Source organism: Zingiber officinale, chromosome 4B (assembly GCF_018446385.1).
Source record: "Zingiber officinale cultivar Zhangliang chromosome 4B, Zo_v1.1, whole genome shotgun sequence".
Taxonomy (NCBI): domain Eukaryota; kingdom Viridiplantae; phylum Streptophyta; class Magnoliopsida; order Zingiberales; family Zingiberaceae; genus Zingiber; species Zingiber officinale.
Genome location: NC_055993.1, coordinates 57,533,765 through 57,551,933, shown reverse-complemented (window position 1 = coordinate 57,551,933; position 18,169 = coordinate 57,533,765). Strand labels below are relative to the sequence as shown.

At 34.2% G+C, this 18,169-nt stretch overlaps 1 long non-coding RNA gene across 1 annotated transcript; it reads right to left on the bottom strand.

Moving 5' to 3' along the window:
* Positions 1–16,025: 16,025 nt before the first annotated feature.
* On the bottom strand, positions 16,026–17,925 carry LOC121977559. Its single transcript, XR_006110929.1, has 3 exons — positions 17,879–17,925; positions 17,622–17,678; positions 16,026–16,046 (listed from the first exon to the last, which is right to left on the bottom strand). It is a non-coding gene; the product is annotated as an uncharacterized LOC121977559 (long non-coding RNA).
* Positions 17,926–18,169: the final 244 nt, after the last annotated feature.

The window sequence follows — 18,169 nt, the reverse complement described above, 5'->3', positions numbered from 1 at the left end:
GACTGGGCATACATGACAAACCCAACATAGAAAGTCATCCAAATGTAAAAGTTCATGACCTTGTACATAATAGACAAAGATTGAACGAACGTAATATAACGATCAAGCCTATAAGCTTGATGGATAAAAGTTGACCTGGTTCCATAGATCGGACGAACACAGATGTATTTGGTCTCATATAACCCTTAACCTACAGCTGGTTGAAGGAAGGGTTATCGGATAATGGTGTCTCTACAGACTCAACTAGATGATTTTAGTCAATGATGTAGGGTCGGACGTGCTCAAAAGACTGGCTGAGCATATGAGTTTGGTGAGCAAAGACCGGTCGAGTATAAGAGACCGATCGAAAGTAGAAGCACTTAGCATTAATCTATCCTAAAGGTTTATATACACCCCGACTAATTAGTCTCGGTCGATAAGGTAGGGTCAGCCGAATAGACCGGTCGAGCTTAGAAGTATTTAATGGCATACGATCGACCAAAGGAAGAGTTAAAGGGCAAAGGTGTGATCGCCCAGATTCACTAGATAGGTCAGGTGTAAGAAGTAGATTGGGCATAAAGGTCTTCAACCTTACATGGCTTCTGGCATATTTATAATGAAGTCTTGGTCAGGTATAAGTAGCCAATCGAGTATAGAACTAAAACTAATATGGATAGAATATATCCCACATATATGCCAAATAAGTTTATGTGACTAACCAAGCACATGTAATAGGTGAATCACACCAGGTGAACCATAACAATATACAATCATATGACAGCTTAATCAATTTGGCGATAAATATCTTCTAGAATTCTCCGCAGGTATGCTAAATGACAAAGAAGGTACATCTGGGGTAAGAAAAAAGATTCCTTAAACTATTATTATTGCAGTTCTAACTTATGTCATCTCTTAACAAATTTTAACAAATCAGGGTCCACCTCATGACTGTGGAGGTTAGATGAGGTGGAATAAAAAGGGGAATCCTCTCCATTGGCAAGGTACGCAAGCATACGCATCGTATCCCAATTAAACCCTAATTTTCATACAGTTTCTGCCTCTTCTCCCTTTCCCTGGAGACTAACTTGAGCGTCGGAGGGCCTAGCCAGAGATTCCCACCCCGATCTTAGGTCACTAACCCTTTGTTAGTCGGTCTCATTATGTGCAGGGAGACGAGATTGTCTCATCCACAGGATTGCAGAGTTTCCACTGATCCCCGGAGCCATCTCACCGGAGTTCCCTTTTGTGGGATATCATTCATACGATCCGCTTTGGTTTTCTCAGATCTATTATCTAGTCTTCAAGTGTCAGTGAGATCCGCTGTAGTTTTCTCGGATCCTCTCTTGTTCATCAGTATCAGAATCTGCCATCATCCATCGCCGCCCAGTGCTCCATCTCGCAAGCTCTCAGACAGGATCAGTAGACTTGCTCGTTTCCCTCCCTCTTTCCATTTCATTGAGAACAATAAAGTGCCCAAGTCTGGAAGGGATTTTTGCACAGTTGCAGTTTGTTTTGCAGTTTGCTTTCTTAGTCTGTACATTGTTTTCTTTCAAATTTTGAGGCATTAGAGTTACACTATCCATACTATTACTGCTGACTTATCCATGAGTAAACTAATAGCACGTTTATTATCTGGATTTCATGAGTTATACTTCTTAGTGTTAGTATATTAAGTGATCTATTTATCTATCTATAGTGGAACAAAATGAACATGACATTTGTTTGATAACAAAAATTTTTGCACATTTATGGTTTAGATTCATGTTGTTAGGATATGAGTGCTAGTATGTTTGATGATCTACTTTTCTCTATCATTAATAGCAGGACATGAGCATTGTTTTTCATTGAAAAGATTTGGTTATAGTCTAGCTTGAGGATCTCTATACACCTTTCCTTATTTTGATAGTTGAAAGTTTTGAAAATAGTCATGATTCATTGAATTTGATGTGTATTTAATTTCCCATCGTGATTTCTTAACTACACCTTGGCTATTAGATTGATGCTCAAAGTATTAAAACTCGTTTGGAAAAATGAAAATCCCACTAATTGTATTATTACAAATGTACAATTGAAAAAAAAAAATAAGGCATATGAAATAAGGGATTGAAAAATTTGTTGTCATAGGTGGAAACTAGATGTTTGCCCCTTTGAGACCAAGTTAGGTTACTAAGAAAACAAACTCTAGATTTCTCTTGTTATTGAGAACACTCTTTAGACTTTGGGTAGATCTAAGATAGATGAACCAAGCAGTGGTTACTGCTGGGAATAAGAGGAGCAAAACTGGCTCTAACTGTGTCAAATGGCATGGCCAAGAGCCAGCCCATGGCCATTTCCAGAGGGGAATTGAGATTGGTCATGCCTAGAGGCATGACCATGCCTCCAAATCCCAATTTTGAAGATCAGGTCATGCTAAATGGCAAGGCCCAGAAGGCTAAACACAGAGTAGTTTCTGCTCTGGCCATGCCAAAAGGCATGGCCAAGAAGCTAGAGACAACTTTAGTCGTGTCAAATGGCATAACCAAGCTATCTTGGTAGAGCCAATTTATCTCTAGTCATGCCAAAAGGCATAGCTAGATGCCCAGGGAGAGGATTAGCCGTGCCTTTAGGCACAGGCACCTCATGCCTCACCTCTATAAGACGGGCACTTCATCTCCTCCACAAGGGAGGAAGCTTGGTGGATGGGAGGAGACCATCTAGGTTAAATCCTTGCATCCGAAGGCATCAACTAGCCAATCTGAGGCCATTCTACTGCTCCATCCTTGTCAACACACAAAGATCTACATCAAAGGCTTCAATCAACATCAAAGGATAAGATTTCCTCCTCCTTCTCTTGGATTTTTTTTATTATGAGTCTTTGGATTACATTTCTAGCTATTATGGAGTAGATTAAAACTATTTTAGGATGTAGGAAGTAATTGTAATGAGTGGATATTGTAAACTCTATTGAATTATCAATTTCCTTGTTTGATGGAGCTTATATCCATATGTTCTATTCGATGAATTGCTTGTAAGAAGACTCTTTTTATGGACATGAATTTATCTATCTGGATTACATTTCTGTATACGTAGATCTCATTTCTGTAATAGATACATTGTTGTGTGTCTAAATCTAAACATAAACCTGAATTTTCATTGAGTAAATGCATGAATTGTTGCCTCTTGTGTGAATTTCGATATAGCTCGGCATGGCCTTAGGATACTTATTTAACATTGAGCATCTAAGGTAACTATCCTTCTATAAAGAATATAACCTCCTAAGGGAGAACAATTTTATGTATAGATAAATCTATCACTAGACCTCATGGGTCTTTCCTAATCATATGCTACGCAAGTGACCTGGGTAATCTAGAGATGTAAACCCGGGAGAGACCTTGTGACAGGAGGTACTCTACTAAAAATCCAAACTCTCTAGATTACTTCTTCACTTGATAGCATACTTGGTTACTGGCAGGAGAAGTACTCCGATACGCCATCACGGGTTGGTATTTAGTAGCAATTTAGATTGTTCTATAATCATATAAGTAGAGAACTAGGGAAGGGTAAATTTATAGCACAACATTCACCATTATAATGAAACCAACGACCTAAAACATTCACTAAACTAAGGACTTCCTCAATTTACCTTCTTTTACTTTCACATTTTAGTTGAAAATCTCAAAACAAACACTCATCAATTTTGTCTATCTAAATTCGAAGTGTAAACTAACTAGCATTTAATCTTCAGTACTTGTGAGATCGACTTATAAATTTTATTACTTGACGACAACAGTGCGCTTGCGGTTTTTGCACATCAATCACCTCAAAACACAAGTTGAAATTAGTATCGTGTGAAAACTGGGACCCAAGTCTAATAAAAAAGATTGAGGCCAACGCCAAAGTAACCCAGACCCTCAAATGTGGATTAACCAAAGAAGAATTGAATTGGGTTAGCCCCTTCAACATCGCCAAGGAGTTATGGCAAAAGCTAATCGAGCTGTACAAGAGCACCTCCGACACTAAGATAAGCAAGAGAGATTTAATTCTTAATAAATTGTATAACATCAAAATGCAGGATGGTGAATTGACAAGTCAATTACATGCCCAAATCCAGGATATACTCAATGGCCTCCACGCGATCGAGCAGAAAATGGAAAACTGTGACATTATCAGGTATGCACTTAATGCCTTTCCAAGGAATAGTTTGCGGGCATCCATGGTAGATACTTACAAAGTATTTAAGGATCTTTCATTAATTAAATTAGACGAGCTATTTTTGGAATTTGAACTTCATGAACAGACTAATGCACTGTTGATTGAGAAAGGTATTACTTTGGTAACAGGTACAAGCATAACGCGGGAACCAAAAATCAGCTACCAAACTAAACCCAAGTCCGTAGATGAATCAGACTTAGAAGATGACGATGAGATCACCACCTAGCTCATCAACCTTGTATGAAAATTGTACAAGAAAAAGGACTTCACAAAACATGAGATCAAAAAGGATATCTAGTCAAAGACGACGTAACCAAGCCCAAACTAGAAAACAAAAGTTGAAGTCACTTGCTACAGCTGCAACAAGAAAGGACACATCAAGGTAAACTGTCCAAACTAGAAGGAAGCAAAAAAGCAATGAAAAAAGAAGGCACTACAAGCAACGTGGGATGAATCATCATCAGAAGACTCTGATGAAGACCTCAAATAGACAAGCTTCCTAGCACTTTTGGCCCAAGAGCAAGTCATCGAATCCGTTTCTGAGATAGAATTGGAAGCTGAGTCTGAGCAAAGCCACAGATCCGTATCCAGTTCAAAAGGTTCCCAAACCAATGTAAGTATCTCTTTAATTAGATCGCATAACTTAATTTCCTACTTGTCGAGAAAGTTATCTAAGTCCAATCTCTGGGTCAAGTCACTCCAAGAGGATGTTAAAGCCCTCAAGGAAGTAACTAACCCAAACTCCTTGATTGAATCAGTTCAAGCTGGAACTTCAACTCAAGTCCAACAACTTAAGGAAGAAAATTCTAACTTGAAAAGACAAGTTAAGGAACTTAGAGACTCATTGAAATGGTTCACTTTGGGTTCCAAGAACCTTGACCTAATTATTGGGAAACAAAGGGTCGTATACAATCGATACGGACTTGAGTATAAGGCCAAACATAAATTTAAATCCTACCCGTCTCTTGTTAAGTGAATAAATAGTAAAGTAGTCCAAGCATGGTCCCCAAGTCCAACTTGATTAATCAAGTTAGACTTGATCAATATTGGATCCCCAAGGATAAAATTTATTATCTTGACAGACCTTATCGAGGCTATGATCCAGGGGGAGTCAATAGAAAGATCATCCTTATTCAATAATTTTGTTTGATATTTGATTTACTGCTTTCCTTATACTTTCCTAGATTAGGATAGATAAAGACTTAGGCTTGATTGACACTTGTTTAGTTAGACCAACGATTCTCAGAAAGAAAATTAAATATTTAATTTTTTTTAAAAACCTTTATCTAGAAGTGGTTGTTGTTCCAATATCCAAGAAGACATAGTACCTCGCCACAGCCTGAAAATCAATTATTGAAATAAATATTTAATTAACTAACTCAAATGTAAATCAATCCTTAGATTTTAATCTAAATTGAAGATTAAAATAACTAACTCATAAGATTCACTGATTGATAATCTAGAAGAGGGTGAGTTGGATTTAGGTTAAATTAGTAAAATGAAAATAAACCTAAATCAAATTAAATTAAATTCAACCTAAATCAAATCAAATCAAATTAAAATAAACCTAAATCAAATTAGACCTAAATCAAATCTAATTAAAACTCAAATCAAATTAAATTAAACCTAAATCAAATCTAATTAAAACTTAAATCAAATCTAATTAAAACCTAAATCAAATTAAAATTAAATCAAACCCTAATTAAACCTAAATCAAATCCAAATTACAATTAAATCAAATCAAACATGAATCAAATCAAATCAAACCAAATTAAAATAAACCTAATTAAACTTAAATTAAGTTAATTAAATCAAAATTAAATTAAATTCAATTAACCATCTCACAATAACCTATAGTTATAACATGATTAACAACTTAGACTGGGTGAGATAGAAAATTAAGTTATTGAATTCAATCAATCTATCTGATACTCTGTCAAAATTGGATCCAAATTAAATACTTTATGTGTAGGAACATAATGATTTGGACCAATGGATATTGGATAGTGGATGCTCCAGATACATGACTGGAGACTGATTGAAGTTCACTAAGCTAAAACTCAAGAACTTCGGGTCGATTGCGTTTGGCAACAACAGAAAACTTAAGGTAATCAGAATAAATAATATTGAACTGAATTCCGATTTCATTATTCAAAAAGTCTTATTATTTGAGAAATTTAAGTTCAACTTACTTAGTATAAGTCAACTATGTAACTCTAGCTATTTAGTAACATTTTCTAACTCTAAATGTATAATCAAAAATATCAAAAATCTTGAAATTATACCTAAGGGAATTAGAAAAAATAATATTTACACAATTGACCTACCAACTTCCTCACTCAAGTGTCTCTTGACACAACAAGAGGAAACCAAATTGTGGCACAGAAACTGGGTCACACTCACTTCAAACTCATTTAAAAAATGAGTCAAAATGGCTTAGTTAGAGGTCTACCTAAATTAAAATTTAGAAAATATAATTTGTAATACTTGTCAACAAGGTAAACAAACTAAGTCAACCCATAAACTAACTAACCTAAATCGAACCAACTCAATACTTGAGCTCCTACACTTAGACCTATCTGATTCACATGGAGCCAAGTCACAAGTAGAAACCAATATTACTTAGTAATAATTGACGATTACTCAAGATTTACATGGGTAAAATTCTTAAAAATTAAGAATGAACCTTTGAAATCTTTAATAATTTATGTAAATTAATAAAAAATGAAAAAATATAAAAAAAAATAAAAAACTTAGAAGTAATCATGGGGGGATTTAAAAATCATAAATTTATCGAATTTTATCAAACTAATGGATATAATCATAAATTTTCATGTTCTAGAGCTCCCCAATAAAATGGTCTAGTAGAACAAAAAAATAGAACATTATAAGAAGCTTCTAGAATCATGCTAAATAAATATAACCTAAGTAACCAATTTTGGGCAGAGGTCTATGTAAATCAATGGGTTTATCAAAGAAGAGGTCTATGTAAATCAACCTCTAAGATTTGAAGACTTAGATCACCCAAACCATGTCCTTAGGTTAAAGAAAATTTTATATGGATTCAGATAAGCACCTAGGGCCTGGTATAAATGACTATCAATATACCTAATATCTAAGGGGTTTAACCAAGGCCAAATAGATCAAAACCTATTTATTAAAATCTTAGAAAAAGATATTTTTATAGCTTAAATTTATGTAGATGACATAATTTTTGGCTCAACCAATACTAAATTTTTAAAAGAATTCATTAAGTTAATGGAAAAAAAATTTGAAATGAGCTTAGTAGGAGAGCTCAATTTTTTCTTAGGATTACAAATAAAATAAACAAAAGAAAGAATTTATGTTTTTCAAAAAAAATATGCCAAGAAATTAATTAAGAAATTTGGAATAAAAAATTCTAAAAATATTAATACCCCAATGTCAACTAATGTTAAAATTGACTCTGACTTAGATGGAAAACTAGTAGACTTAAAATATTATAGAAATGCAATAGGAAGTCTACTTTACCTAACTATAAGTCAACCTGATATTTTATTTACAGTAGGTATGTATACTAGGTACCAATCTTGTGCAAAAGAATCACACTTAACTAATATAAAAAGGATACTTAGATACATTAAGGAGGCTCTAAGTATAGGACTTTGGTACCCTAGGACTACCACATTTGACTTAACTGGATACTTTGACTCAGACTATTTTGAGTATAAATTAGATAGAAAAAGTACAAGTAGAAGCTGTCAACTTCTAGGACAGTGCCTAGAAAGCTGATACAGTAGAAAAGAACACTGTGTTTCCTTATCCACTACTAAAGTAGAGTACATAGCAATGGGGAAATGTGCATCTCAACTGTTATGGATAATGCATACTTTAAGAGATTATCAATTAGAATATAAAAATATAAAAATTTAAATTGATAATATAAGCTCAATCAGTCTAACTAAAAATCTAATACACCACTCAAGGACTAAACAAATAGTAGTTAAGCATCACTTTCTAAGGGATCATGTAACTAGGGGAGATATTGTACTTGACTATGTTGAGTCCAAGTCAAATCTAGTAGACATTTTTATAAAACCCTTATCTAAACTTGAGTTCAGTATACTTAGAAGATAATTAGGTATGTGCTTAGTAGAATAGATTCTAAAATTTTTAAAATCATTCCTTTCATACTATTGTTTTTTCAAAAGTTATGATTTTCCAAAATTATATTATCTGTTCAAAATCAGCTTGGTTTTAAAATTCTAGGATAAATTATTTTAATTTTTTTCAAAACTCCCAATTTTACTAGTATTTTTAAAGATTAGACTTAGCCTAGGTCTCTATCCTCCTAGAAAGCATGTGCCCATAAGTTTCAGCCAGAGCATCTCGCAAGTACACTAGAAATACCTGGGCTTCAAAATGCTTATGTCTGTGCATTAATATAAATTTGGACTATAAATACCAATTCAACAAATTAATCAAGTTAAGTTATCCTTTTTAGTCAAACTAACTGGATCAATTACCTAACTTGACTAACCAAGTGAATATTATTATCTTATGGTAAATAGCTAGTAGCTAAATGTTAGACATTTTTTTAAGAAAAATAAATGATTATTTTTGAGATTTTTCCATGCATGTACTCTAGGATAAAAATCATTAACTTTCCCCTCAGACTAAAAGCACTTAGTTAAAATCTTTAAGGCACTAATCAAGGGGGAGCTTAAAGTAAAATATTTTTTAATTTGTAATTTTTTTTTAAAAAAATAATTACTAATTTTACAAGCTTTCTCTATTTTAAAATTCTTTTTAATATATGTCAAAGGGAGAGCAAAAGTAAGTTTTCAAAGTTAAGAATGTTTCTCTTCAAAGTTAAGAATGGTTCAAAGAGTAAAGTGTTTTTGAAAACTGATATTTCAAAATTGACATTGATATTTTAAAAGTTTACTTAAGCATTTTTCTTAAGTATTTTTGAAAAATAAAATCTTAAAATTTAGCTAAGTTTTTAATGAAAAAGCTAAGTCATTTTAAAAGCATACAATTTAGCTAAGTTTTTAATGAAAAAGCTAAGTCATTTTTAAAAGCTTAAAATATAGCTAAGTGTTTAAAAGAAAAGGCTAAGTCATTTTTAAAAGCTTAAAATATAGCTGAGTGTTTTAAAGAAAAAGCTAAGTCATTTATAAAGCTTAAAATTTAGCTAAGTATTTTTTTTCTTAAGCTAAGTTTTGTTTCAAAAATTAAAAATTCAGCTAAGTTTATTTGGCTAAGAAAGTGCTATATTCAAGGGGGAGCCTAAAATCTCCAACTTAGAAAAATCTTACCCTTTGAAATAGCTTTCATAAATTCTTACTTATTTACTTGTTCTTAATTTGGTTAAAGTATTATGTACTTGTTTAACTTAACTTTGAAGTATGTTGTCATAATTAAAAAGGAGGAGATTATTGGTATAAGGAGCACTAGATGATCAAATCTGTGCTTTAATAATGGCAAAAGGGTTCAAAGTTAAGATTATTTTGCTATCTAGCAAGTGTGAATGAGTTTGTAGGAAAGTCCTAGTGGAGTCTAGGCAGGTGAAAAGTCCTAGCTGTGGCTAGGAAATGAAGTCCTGATCTGGGGGACTGGACAAAGTCTTGGTAGGTCAAGGACCTCAGGCAAAATCCTAGAGTTAAGAACTCTAGGTGAAAATCCTGGAGGGCGCGGACACCAGGTGAAAGACTGGACGAGTCAGGGATCGGACGTCCAGCGAAAAAGTCCTGAAGTCTCGGATGTTGAGTAAAAGTCCAGATGGTCTAGAAGACTGATCTGGTAAAAGGTAAACTCTCTTGAGAAGAGTAGGTAAGGACACATTCTCTAAAGAGGGAACATTAGGTATCGGTCCAACCTAGAGTTTCAGTAAAACTTAAAGTCAGGATCGGATAGTCCGAAGGCTATTAAAACATATCTTTACATGTTATTTGTCATTTATTCTAACTCTATTTTGCAAGAAACTAATAATTGCGTAGGTTCAAATTTTTGCCTTGTTCAGTCAACCGAACCTTCAGATCGATCGACCAAACCCTAGAAATCAGATCAACTTGCGGCTAAGTTTTGACCAAGGATCAGTCTACCAAACGTCGTATTTAGTTGACTGATAAGTGGATAAGAAGTGGGTTGATCGGGTCGGGTTAATCAGACCAGATAAGCTAAGGAGCAATGGTGGATCGGTCAACCGAATGGCGGAATCGATCAACCAAACGAAGACTCATCCGAAGTGGTAGAATCTAGATGGGAAGATGAACCAATTCAGGCAAGATTGGTCAACCAATCTGGGGGATCAATTGACCGATCAAAGTTAAGTCAAACCTGATCCTGAGATTAGTGGATCTGGATCAGACTCAATTTGGCTATAAAAGGAGGTTTTGACTCAGCACTTCAATACAATGAACTCAGACAAGCTTCTGCGCGCTGCTCTGATCCTATACGACTCCCCAACTCTGCTCCGATGATGGAAAGCTCGACCTTCCAGATCCTTAGAAGTTGTCGGTATATTTGCACTTATAATACTTAAGTTATAAATCTACTGTACTCATATTTTTACTATTCCGAATTGATAGTGACCTAAAGTAAACACTCAACGAGTGTGGGTCTTGGAGTAGGAGTCGTTACATGCTCTGAACCAAGTAAAATTACTTATATTTTTATGAATTATTTCTCTTTCCTTTACTCATTTTTCACTGCATTTCATTTTGTGCTTTACAAAAAACATGAAAATACCACGAGTGCTATTCACCCCCTAGCACGTATTGATCCTACAAAGTCTTGTTTTGTTTAAGTTTTATTTGCTTGCTCGGGATGTGCAGAAATAAGTATGGGGGGATTTGATAACTATCATTTTGTCATGATAATTAGGCTCCTATATTTGTGTTTTTTGATCTTCTCGTGAGATAAATTAGCATTTATATTATATTTCATGAGTTGTATTCATTTTTTATCTTTAATGCAATTTATCCTTAACTTATGTTATATGATGCTAATATTTAAATTTTGACTTATAGGTGATTAAAAGGGCTAAGGACTCGAGTTAGATCAGACCAAATTTAGGCTCAAATTTAGGACTAATTGAAGAGAGCCAATTTGAAGTCATTTGGATCGTTTATCCAAGATTCGAGTTTTGAATCATCCTTCAAAGATTTAGTCCATCAAGCTCAAAGGAGAGTAGATCACAACCATTAATTAAGATATGAAGCTTTAATCTAGAGCTAGATTGATCCAGTCGTTGATTAATATTCGAAGCACTCTGGACCATGCATTTAGATCTAAGATCATGATGGCATACTAGCTTCATGGAGATCACTTCTCTAACGGATCTCTACCTTATTGTGAGTTCTCTTCTTCTTCCTGCCCCCGATGCACACCATTCCCTCACGCTAATCGATCACACACCCTTAGCCTTTGACGCCATCACTCCACCTCTTCGGATCCACCACTGGACGACGGTCATACTCCATCCCTTCATCACTGCTAGCCAACTGGCCAACCTCCTCCATCATCATCTTCTCCTCTTCGGATTAGAAGAGGGGAAGCCCCATAATCTTCTTCCTGATCTCTCCCTCACGCCGCTCTCTTGCGCCGCCCACTTCTTGCTCTTCTCCACCAAAGCTCCACCTCCTCTCCGGGTTAGAAGAGGAGGAGGAATCGACTTCTTCCTCCTTTCATTCTTCCAACCACAGCTCCTTTCTCTCATTCCGGGAAGCACTCTCCCCTTATGGCTATTCTAAGCAACAACGCTTGGTTTGGATTATTATTGATTAATTTAGTTAATGTCTTTCAATTGTGTGTTGAAGCTTGTATTAATCGATGATCTCCCATGTTCAATTTGCACATAATTTACTTAATGTTTATCATCCAGGTTTTGCATTTTCTTAGTTTAGATTCTTGCAATGCTTTGTTAATTAAATGTTTTATATTTCTCATATGTTTATGTCTTCATTTAAATGCTATAAGGTTAGATTAGATTATGTTTCTTTAATGCTCTAGATTTTGTTCCATACTTAATTTTTTCGTTGAATGTCTTACTTTATGTTACTTTTAATTTTCTTACAATCGTAGTTTAGGTTAGATTAGGTTTCCTCTACTTGCACTGTCTTTCATTAATTAGAATTAGATGTCATACTTGTATTACTCTTTATTTGTTAGGTTTAGCACTCAAACCTAACCCCCCCCCCCCCCCCCAATTTTCAGATAAAAGCCTAAGCAATAACAAAGCAATCCTAGAGCTATCATCTTATCGTTACATTCCTAGTAAGAGACAACTTGAGTCATCTCTATACTACCTTAGTGTAGTGGGGTTCAATAACTTTAATTATAATTTGATACACTCTAGTACAATATATGGAGTGTGCGTATTAAATACCTAGTTGGGAACTAAGGAATGGAAGCTTTAGTGGGGCTAGGCAGTGAAAAACCTAGTTGAGAACTAGATAATAGAAGTTTTAGTAGGGCTAGACAGTGAAAGACCTAGTTGAGAACTAGGTTAAGTCCAAGGTGGGTCCGTTGGGAGCTAACACTTGGCAAAAAAAAAGAATACTTGGAGGAATAATGATGCAGGGTCAACCCATGGTGAAGCTCAATATGACCCTTCAAACTTCAAAAGGCCATAACTTTTGACTTAAGACTCAGAATTAGACTTTGTCAGTGGTTACGCATGCAGAATTTGAAAACCTATGATTATTACTAGTGAAACATTAATCCTTAAATTTTGTTTCCAAATGTCACCGTTTAAACCCTTTTAAGTTGTAATTTTAGTTTTTAGGGTATTTAGGGTAATTTTAGTATTCTTGGTATTTATAGGAGAGGAATTGTCTTGATGTGCGTCCTGTTTTGTGTTAAGATCGTTCAATTATGTACTTTTCTTTTCGGATAAAAAATCTATTTCCTTTCTTTATAAGATTAGAATTAAGATATGTTAATTGTAATTTCTTTCATTTTTTTGGGCTTAGGTTAAGAGTTATATTTAGATGCTGAGAAATTATCCTTTATTCATAATAAAAAATTTTATTGTGGTAAAACTTAGAGAACAATGTATTACTCTTCGTTTTAAAAGGATTCTCTTCTTGTTTTCTCCTTAATCTTTCTTTCTCGATAACTCACAAGATAATCGCTATCCTACCTAATATCAGTTGGTATCTGAGCCATGAGAAGGTCATTGTCAAATCCAATAACGAGTCATTATGGTCATAGTCGCGGTCACAACAATAGGCAAACTTTGATGGAGGAAGCCAAGCAACATGGTCGTAATGTCTAGGACATGACGATTGAGGATTTACGAAGGCGAGTTGCAGAGTTAACCCAGGGTCTAGTAGCGCAGGATCTCGATGATCATGAGATTTTTTTATCATGAATTTGAGTCTTCCTTCGAGAACCCATATCATTGGTGGGGTACACCTCAGGAACGCCATGAGCGAGAGAAGCCTGCTAGAGACTTTGGATTTCAGGATCTGCTTGAATTTTTTGATTCATTGTGAGCAGAGGACTTCATTGTCATCGAGATCTATTTCCAAATGTCACCGTTTAAACCCTTTTAAGTTGTAATTTTAGTTTTTAGGGTATTTAGGGTAATTTTAGTATTCTTGGTATTTATAGGAGAGGAATTGTCTTGATGTGCGTCCTGTTTTGTGTTAAGATCGTTCAATTATGTACTTTTCTTTTCGGATAAAAAATCTATTTCCTTTCTTTATGAGATTAGAATTAAGATACGTTAATTGTAATTTCTTTCCTTTATTTTGAGCTTAGGTTAAGAGTCATATTTAGATGCTGAGAAATTATCCTTTATTCATAATAAAAAAATTTATTGTGGTAAAACTTAGAGAACAGTGTATTACTCTTTGTTTAAAAAGGATTCTCTTCTTGTTTTCTCCTTAAGTTTTCTTTCTCGATAACTCACAAGATAATCGCTATCCTACCTAATATCAGTTGGTATCAGAGCCATGAGAAGGTCATCGTCAAATCCAATGGTGAGTCATTGTGGTCGTAGTCGTGGTCACAACAATAGGCAAGCTTTGATGGAGGAAACCGAGCAACATGGTCGTAATGTCTAGGACATGACGATTGAGGATTTATGAAGGCGAGTTGCAGAGTTAACCCAGGGTCTAGTAGCGCAGGATCTCGATGATCATGAGATTTTTTATCATGAATTTGAGTCTTCCTTCGAGAACTCATATCATTGGCGGGGTACACCTCAGGAACGCCATGAGCGAGAGAAGCCTGCTAGAGACTTTGGATTTCAGGATCTGCTTGAATTTTTTGATTCATTGTGAATAGACACCATCTTGACTTTGACTTAGGGCACTGGGTCTTCCGATCTATTATTTACTATTCGAGGTACAACACCTCGAATAAAGTCCACATGATCTAGTGTCATGTCCTCACTGCGTACATTACTTCTTTAGGGGTAGGATTTCACCGTGGTAAACTAATTGAGTTGTCTGAATTTGATTTTATTGGGATTAGGTAGTTGTCTTTGACTAGGATTAGGACTAGTGCCGAGGGTCTTGTGTATAAACGGGCCCATCCATATTACGTTCCACTGGCTGCCGAGGAAGCTGTTGCTGAAGATGATCTGATTCCAGTTAAAGTACTTGTTCCACCGATTATTAATCCAGTATATGCCTTAATGCCTTATTTTGATATGGCTCAGAGCAGTTCCCACGCACCTCCCCCACCGACTAGTAATTTCTTTAGTCATCTTCGAGAAAGAAGAATGATCAGTACAACTCTCTCCAAGGATAAATTGTAGACTTTCGAGCTGCGAAGGATGATAGACCGTACTAATGCATTAGAGAGAGAGCAGCGGAGGATGTTTGATTATTTTCGAGCTGATGATGTGGATGAGGATGAGGATGAGTGACCTCTGAAACTATTATTTGTGACTTGTACTTATGGGATGCTTTGCATTATGACTATGTAGTCTTTTGGGTACTAATCTCTCTTCAGTTGTTTTTTATTATTCTTTACATGTCGTTTATAGAATAGGTTTCTTAACTGGTTTTTGAAAATATTACTTAGTAGTTTTTCAAATTGTTTTTGTAAAAAACCCCCTTTCAAATTTTTGTTTTCAAAACCTATTTCAAATCTTTTATCTTTTTGGAATAGCCTAGGTCTTTCCCGTAGAATTGCATGATCCTATAGTTTTAGGAGCCAGCATCTCATAAGCATAGTAGGATCCCTTGCTTGTACAACCTAAAATGGGTGGGATGCTTAGGACTTAGCCTAAAATTTTAGATGCTTAAGTCAGTGCATCATTATAAATCTGGGCTATAAATAATCACTACAAGAAAAAAGCTAATAGACAACGCTTTTAAAGCGTTGTCTTTGTGTCTGAAAAAGCGTTGTTAAAGGCACTGTTGTTAAAAGTCTACTCAACGACAACACTTTTAAAGCATTGTCGTTTGTAGCGAAGATAATGCTTTTGCAATGCTTTAAAAGCGTTGTCAGTTTATGCAAAGACAACGTTTTTGCAACGCTTTTAAAGCGTTGTTTTTGGTAGAAAAGATAACGCTTTTGCAACGCTTTAAAAGCGTTGTTGTTTTAAAGAAAAAAATAAAAAAAATTATTTAAAAATCATTATTTTTATATTTACGAAACTATTATTTTTCTTTTACCATATCTAGATTCGAATTTTACATATAATCAACTCAGCTAATGATTTCAAACTCATACCAAAATAATAGAATTCTGACATTGAAGTAATATTAATATTTAATTACATGAGAAGCTAGTAAATATCAAAATTAACACTAATTCTGTTTCAAAGTAGATAGTGATATTCACAAATAAAATAAAAGAGCACAAAACAATCTTGTGAGCAATTGGATTTTGTCTAGGATCTTTGTGAGCTTTGAACAGATTGAACAGTTGGCCTGAAATATAAACAAAAAATTATAGTCAATAGTTGGAATCAAAAAATTACTTCTACTAGCTATTTTCTATAAATGAACCAAAACTCATTACTCAGAAATGAAATGCTTGCAGAAAGAAAGAAAAAAATCTTGCAGAAATGCAATGTTTCTTCAAACGGCAGAAAGAAAGGCATAGCAATTACTGATGGCTCTCAAAAGAAGCAAAACAATCAAAATAAACGAGTTCTGTATCGAAAAATAGAACATATTTTTAAAAAGTCATTTTTGAATAAGAAAGGCATAGCAATTAGTAAAATAACTTTTAATGTTCTTGGTGATTGAAGTTTAGTTCAATCTACTACATGGAACGCAACTAGAGGATGAAATCAAATGACGAATAAAAAAACAAGCAAACAACTATGAATATCACTTACTTCCACTGAAATGATGAACTCCAACCTTCGCCAGCATTGTATAGTACTCGATCTCAGACTTACGGAGTGGTGGGCAGTTGTTTGCAATGATAATCAACTTTGCTGTTGAAGGTAGGAAAGGTTTAGTGACAAATGTTTGAGAAAGATTGTGGACAATGTTAGAACATTTATAAGATACAATCAAGCCAATAAAAGAAATGAGTACAAAAAGCTTGATCCAACATTTAACAGCTTTAATATACTAAATAAAAAAAATAGTTAAGACTGATTCAAATTTTACTAAAAGAAATGTAGAGTAAGATGGGAAATGGGAACTAGTTAGTAGCTTATGGATGGTAAAAATGTTTCGCACTCTAGGAGAGCATCACAATCAGATAAAATGACTTGTGGAGCATGCAAATAAATGATAGGGAACAAATATGACCTCATACTACAAAGAAAAAAATATACAATAAGTGTCACTGCAAAAATATCATAGAGCTACAAAAAGAAAATATACCTCATGAAATTAAGCCTTCAAAAAATATACAAGCAAAATAACACATTAATCATACAATCCCTACCAGAACACACCAAAAAAATACACATGTATCGTATCTCAGTTATAAATGTGATATATACACCACACTTAAAATTAAAAATAACATTTGTTTTGGTCTATACTACAACGCAATAACTGAAGCCATTCATTCATAAACCATCTTGACCATGCCTATTATTTATTTGTTTTGGAAATAGAACGGTGCGAAAAGTTACGATGGTTAACACTAAATCTTATACAAATTAAATAAACTATAATATGATAAACTGTGGTTTGTAGTACTCAGTATAACATCCATTTCTCAATTTTTATCTTATGTTGCATCTGTGTTTTTTATTTCATATTTACATGAAGTATATATCTTGTAATACAAGCAAATATCCTGAAGTTCAATAATACAGATCTATAGTAAGCTTCTACGCCTACAACCAATGAAGTTCTATAAGAACTTCTTATGAGACATCAGTTGAGGTTTGTGTTGTTTACATTCCTTTCTAATTTTAATAGAGAATGATCATGGCCAGCATGCGAGTGAACAACTTCAAGGAAATTCAACAGCGTTATACTTTAATAAGGGCCTTAACTAGATTGAATAACTTACTTAAAAGAAGTAATGTCTACCTGAACATTGCTTTCTTCCATTAAAACCTCCTTAGTTTTTTTGCAAAGCACCCTAACCTGAAATTTTATTGAAAAACTTATAAATATAAATATTAACTCCCAATGATAAACTGCAAGAAATTTCAAATATTATTTTCAGAGGGAAAAAAAGAACACTAAACAAACATTGGACTACAAAAGATAATGTCTTAACAATGTGAACTCATTGTGAACTTTTAGCAATTAACAAGACACAAGAAGGGAATAGAAGCATTTACCTCTATTCCTTGTTAATAGAACAAACAGTTAATGCATGTAACTAGAGGAGTCCTCCCATAACTTGAGTAATATTTCATAAATTTCGAGAGGCTTATGAAAAGATACAATAGAAACCTCTACGAATATTTTTTCTATATAACTTACAAGAAAAATCAGCTCAATCAAAAACTGAATTCTGAATGACATGTTGATAAGATAAACTATTTCCCATCATCTCTAACAAATTAAAGCATTTATAATTGTATCAAGGAGAAATAATTAAATCACATCGGATAAATAAATCATCAGAT